Consider the following 6,640-nt stretch of genomic DNA (forward strand, 5'->3'; position numbering starts at 1 on the left):
CAAGAGTTGATTGAAAGAGAGGAGATCAGCCATCAAAAGAAGTCTTTGCAAGGGAGCTAGCACCCCGGGAAGACAAGAAAGCTTTGATCGGTTCTCTACTTCGTGTGGATACCCGTAGAGGCCGGACGTTTGAACGGCTTCAAACGAACCCTCTTCCAAAACCACGAATTCAGATTTGCGGTGATCATCTACCCGCGCAAGGTGAAGATTTGATCTTCCTATTAGTTTTAAAAGTTTTAATTCTTACCTAATTACGAAAGGTCTCGAAACAACGTTCATGCGATGAACGTCGAACTCGTGCATGCCGATTCCGCTGCCATCTGAAAAATTTTTGAAATATCAGCGGCATGGGCGGATTCCCAACAGAGTCCCTAAAGGTAGGGTTAAGACTTCCGATCTCGACGGTCATTATCGACCTATTAGCCTAATACCAATTTGTTCCCATGCAGCTCGTCCCCCATGTTTGGAGGATGATAGTGGATATCTTTTGTTTTGTCCGGGTTCAAGAAATCATCCCTACAACGAGGATGTGTCGGGTTACTCCTGCACGCATTGCGATGATCGCAGCGGAAAGACACGCGTGGGATCGTTCATCTCATGAACATCCTATAAAATGTAGATTTCAAAAATTTTCTTGAGTTCTCTAACTCAGAAAATTATGAAATCTAAAGAAAAGATTAAAATTACTAACTTGATTAATTTTCAGATCTACTATTAAGAATTGTAAAGATCATATCTTTACTTTTGAGCGAGTAGATCTTCACCGCTATCTGATGATCATTGGATTTGGTTCGCTTAAAGCCGCACAAGCGTCCGGCCTCTACAGATATCCACATGAGGTACAGATCGCTCCAAGATCTTACCGAGGTGCTAGCTCCCTTGCAGAGATCACCTTTGATGGCTGATTTCCTCTCTCTTCAATCAAACCTTTGACTGCTTTGAGAGGAAGAAGGAGGAAGAAGGAGGGCGCAGCTCTTCTTTCTTGCTCACGCCTGGAAGGAGAAGGAGGAAGGGAGTGGGCGGCTGATTCAAGAGAGATCCAATGCATCCAATGCTGCTTAATGCCCCACGCCACCCCTCTTTTTATAGGCATCTCATGCCTAGGCAAACAAAAAATAATTTCCATGAAAAATCACTTCTTGATTCATCCCTCCAAATTCTACCACGCCCCTTACTTACTTTTATCACACCCCTTACTTAAAAGGAATTGGAGAGAATCTAAGGGCTCAGTTTGTGCCGCGTGACAATCTGCATAAAAGAGGAGAAGGAGGAGGGGCGGATGCCCCTCCTCTTGGCGTGTGGAACCAAAAAGGAAGGAAGGGGCGCCCCTCCCTTCCTTTGGGCGTGTGACAAGAAGGAGGGGCGGACGCCCCTCCTTTTTCTCCCTCATGTGGCCTGCATGAAGGATGGGACAATCCCATCCTTTCATGCTTAAATTTCTTAATCCAATTAGAAAATATTTGGTCCCTCTTGATCAATTTAATTCCAATCCAATTATAACCCAATGTGTCCTCCATTTTGATTCATATGAATTCTAATCCAATTAGGATCCAACTTGGACTTCATGAAGTCAGTTTTGTATCTAATAAGGGGTTCTAATTAATTAGGACTTCTCATCCTTATCCAATAAGGTTTAAGCCTAATTAATTAAGTCCAATTAAATCAATCAAATTGCAATCTAATTGTAAATTCTTCTTCCTTAACTTACTAACTCTTAATGGGTTAAACCAATTGTCAATCAAATTGACAATCAAGATCTATTGCGATTCTAAATCGCAATTCAACCGTCGGAACGATCAAAATGTCTAATATGTGTGATCCCATAGGTTCTATTATGTCCGGTAGTAAAATATATTATGATCTCTATCATAATATTATTGAAACTTCTTTCAGTGGATTGAAACAATTTCAACTCTACTCGTCAGGGTTTACTGATGATCAAGTGAATGCCTTTGAGTTCCACAATCCACTAGTGACATCTAGCAGCATATAGTGGCAACCCAGCAGAACGGAATGAATGAATCTCTAGGTGCAGTTAGCGTATGATATAGTACCTCTATCGTGGATCCCGCCAAGATGGAGGTTATGGATAAGTCGTCAAACTCCATCATCTGTCATATGTCAAATTTATTTGACTCAGGTTCGAGATTAGAAAACTCTTTTTTCAGAACTGTACTGGCCAAGGTCTTTCGAACTTAGTTTCATAAATCATATAGGATCACTCCTAATCTATCAAGATCGATAGATCCTATCTAGATGCAACCCTAATCTGACAGTGAACCTACTACAGCCAATCTACACCATAAGAACTCTTAGAGCCCATGTTTATGTGCTCGTCAAACTACAGCAACCTCACCGTGATTAGTTAAGACATCGCAGGTCTAAGTACTACTCATACAACTGCAGCATCAAGTAAGTCATTGACGAGTGGATAGATATCCAGGTGATTTCTTGCTTTGGTCATGCTCAGTACCCTTGTTCTCTAACAAGCACTTATACAATCACTTCAGTGACCCCACACTGTAGACTTAAGACTCGTCCATCAAGAAAAATGATCTGTGCACTAATCTCATCGGATCGATCACCGCTCAATCGTTATGTGGCTGGGTCTATCCACTTCCTTAAAAAGTTGCGCATGTCATCATACTGACCAATGCCTAAAGTTCAAAGTATTTTCCTCTGATGAGGTTCAAACTACAATCGGAAGACAACCCGAGATGCTGCCAACTCAGCAATGAGCTCTTGAAAAAATATTTCTTGAGTTAAATGTAGATCGGCTAGGAGCTGAACACATGTCTGCTAATTTGAGCTTAGGTGCTTCGATTTCAGCCATGCCTTCTTCCCATAAATAGGACTAGAACCCATGGTATTTGGCCATCCATTTCCATTGAGCTCTTGAAGTACTGTGGAGCGATTCATGCGAGCTTCCCATTGCTGGATGATCACTAGGAGGAAGATATGGATCTCAAAATCACCAAATCATTGGTGAAACCACGGGTCACGCCTCTAGGCACCATGGAGAATGGGGACAAAATCATTCTAGTTGCGGGGCATGAACCTTCAGCCATTACTGAACATGAAGAGGCTGAATCCCTGCCAAGGAAGTTTCATTGAGGACCATTATGTTATCCCCAGGGAGGTCACAGCAAAGATGGCTGCCAGACTCCTTCTGGATGTTGTTGTCGGCGAGGGTTTGACACCACCAAGTTGTCCTTATTTTTGTCTCTTCTTGTTTAAGCATATACTCGGTTGATTTGTTTGTTCCGTTGTAATTGGAGTAATGAGCAAATTCTTCTTTAATCCACCCCCTTCATTGCTTTTGCTTCTTTCATGCTCATGGTGTTTGCATGCATAATGGTTGTGTCCACGGTTGTGTGGTTCTCCCTTTCTGCCGGGGATGAATGCATGTGCTCGACATCAATATATGTTTGGTACTTGGCCCTCAACCTTAATGGTTGTGCGCAACATCCATGAACGGCCCTCATCAGTTAGGTTACTAGCTCGGCTAGGGTAAGGTACCAGTAGGGTTGGCGCCTCGGTCTCAGCCGTTTCATAGAAACTTCTATAGATATCGGCATCTCTGCTTGGGTCGTTTCGACCTAGACAAGTCAGTTGGCTCGCCAAGCCTTTGGCACGAGAGCTGGAACTTTGCCTGAGCCATTCCGACCTAGAAGGGTCGGTTAGCTCACCAAGTCTTCGATACAAGGGCCGAAACTTTGCCTGGGCCGTCCTAACCTAAAGAGGTCAGTCAGCTCACCAAGCCTTCGGCATGAAGGCTTGAACTTCGCCTAGGTCGTCCCAATCTAGAGAGGCAGGTTAGCTCGCCAAGCCTTTGGCTCGAGGGCTGGAACTGCGCATGGGGCATCCCGACCTAGAGAGGTTGGTCAGTTCGCCAAGACATTAGCTTAAGGGCTGGAACTTCGCTTGGGCCATTCCAACCTAGAAAAGTCGGTTAGCTCGCTAAGCCTTTAGCTCGAGGCCTCCACCTAGGTCGTCCCAGCCTGAGAAGTCGATTAACTCACCGCCTGGGCTATCCCGACCTAGAGAGGTCAGTTAGCCCGTCATCTGGGCTGTCCCGACCTAGAGAGGTCGGTTAGCTTGCCAAACTTTCGGCACGAGGGCCAGAACTCCACCTAGGTCATTTCGACCTAGAGAGGTCAATTAACTATCTAAGCTTTCAACTCGAGGGCCAGAACTCTGCCTAAGCTGTCACAACCTAGAGAGGTCAGTTAGCTCGCTAAGCCTTCGGCACGAGGGCCGAAACTCCGCCTGGGTTGTCCTGACCTAGAGAGCTCGATTAGCTTCCCAAACCTTCGACTCAAGGGCCAGAACTCCGCTTGGGCCTTCTCGACCTAGAGAGGTCGTCTCGCTCGCCAAGCCTTCAACATGAAGGCTGGAACTCCGCCTAGGTCGTCCCGACCTAGAGAGGTCGGTTAGCTCGCCAAGCTTTCGACTTAAGGGATGGAACTCCAATTGGGTCGTCCCGACCTAGAGAGGTCGGTTAGCTCTCCAATCCTTCGGCATGAGGGTCGAAAGTTTGCCTGAGCCATCCCAACCTAGAGAGGTCAGTTAGCTCACTAAGCCTTCGGCTCGAGTGTCAGAACTCCACTTGGGTCATCCCAACCTAGAGAGGTTGGTTAACTCGCCAAGCCTGCGACACAAAGGCCAAAACTCCGGCTTATCTAGAGGTATGGAACGGAGCTCCTCGGACATCCTCCGCACTGCTAAATCTGGTCATCACGAGTGTCGAAGCTTTCGATGGCCAGCATCTTCCTCGGCTTCTTTTTCTTGAGCGTAGCCATGTAGCATTGTCAAGCAAGTGTTTGATCACCTCAGACTTCTCCCACATCATTTTTGGTCAAAAACTTCATCAACATATGGTAGGTGGAAACCATAGCGGGCAAAATATTTAGATCTAGCCATCCCAATATGGCGTTGTAAGCTGACAAGACTTTGATGACCAAAAAGTCCAGCATGATGGTGGTTTATTGTGGGGCTCACCCTACTATGATAGGAAGGGTGATAGCACCTTCCACGAGAACCGAGTCTCCAAAAATACCAATTAGAGGGGACCTAATCTTTCGAATCCTATCACCTAGTATGTTGATTCTAGAAAAGGCCTCCTAAAACAACATATTCGTTGAGCTTTCATTATCTAATAAAATTCTTTTTATATCATAATTTGCAATAGTAAGAAAACGGCATCATCATGAGGGTCTGTACTCCTTCTGCATCAGAATCCGAAAAGAAAGGACCTCATCTGTCCTCGATCTTTTCAACGACGAGCTTTCTAACTTAGCAGCTAGTGCATAGGCTCTTCGGACGATCGACTGCTTGAATCATGCTAAGTTGAGACATGAGCTCAGCAGTAGTTGCCGAGATGCTGGTTCGTGATCGTGCTCCAACCTAAAATAGCGCTAACGTACAAGTCTTCTTGCCATAGTGTATTCAACTGGGGACCCTCTGCCTAAGTCAGGACGATACTCAAGAAACAAGAAGAGGTTCTTGGTAATATGTTAGGGCACCCGAGCACTAACTTAGAAGATCCCCTAAAAAGTTGGTTGTATATGTGAAAACGAGAGATTGTTGCCATGGAATTCCAACACGTGGATTGGCCAGGATTGGCAAGCCTTCGCACGTTCCAAATATCGAACGTGGGCGTTTCGCATGCAGATGGCACCCTACCTGTTAGGTCAGCATGATTTCGGAGATTGTCTGGAATCTCAATTGTGGTGTCGCCAGCTATAAAGGGCTTTTGAAATTCAAACATGGTTACACGCTTCCGACCATGCCAGATGGCTGGCCTTGATAAGTGGTGCACTCGTTTCATGACGAGCTTTAATTGGACAGGCCCTCTAATGAACTGTGATCAGTCTCAATGCACATCACATACATACATATATCCTTAAAGGGTTCAATGCATGCAACGATCAATATTCTACGATGGCATTTGGGCCTTAAATTGGATCGATCAATATAAAAGTTAGATATAGAAATCAACATCCAGCTCCAAAAAAAATTTTACCTTATTTCATGATTATTTCTGTTAGCCACAGCTAGTTTGGAAAGGTTGCATCCTCCGCTAACTAAAAAAGAAATTTGACATAGATTCTACAACGACGAACCTCAATAGTATAGAGATTTTGTAGAACCATATTTTCACATATTTTTAGTTTCTATTATTCTTTTTGAGAGATATGAGTTGAATAGATTGAAAGAATTGCTTCCTCCACTCTTTTATAGGATCACTATATCATGGTTAGTTGTTACTCCTATCACTTCCACAGACATACCCTAAAGACTAATGGTCGGTCCTAACAAGAAGCATAATGGACTCACCTTTAATTTTCTTTTATTTTGCAAGTGATCTAAGTTAAATTTTTTGTTCAAGTGTAACCAAGGTATATAACAACTTAACATCTATTCATAGAAAAGGTAATATTCAGAAAAACCAGTATGGAACTTTATGACATCTCCAGAAGAAATTGGTGCTGCTAAAACATTAGAAAGAACAGGAGTACTGCATCAGCCATCAATTCTTTCACATGGAGCCCCCAGCATAACTTTTAAAGGTGACTTGCCAGCAATGTAAACAATGTCAAATTAAAAATTTTATTTACAAGAATAGGTGCCAGATAAA

This window comes from Phoenix dactylifera, chromosome 1, assembly GCF_009389715.1.
Source record: "Phoenix dactylifera cultivar Barhee BC4 chromosome 1, palm_55x_up_171113_PBpolish2nd_filt_p, whole genome shotgun sequence".
In the NCBI taxonomy this organism is placed as follows: domain Eukaryota; kingdom Viridiplantae; phylum Streptophyta; class Magnoliopsida; order Arecales; family Arecaceae; genus Phoenix; species Phoenix dactylifera.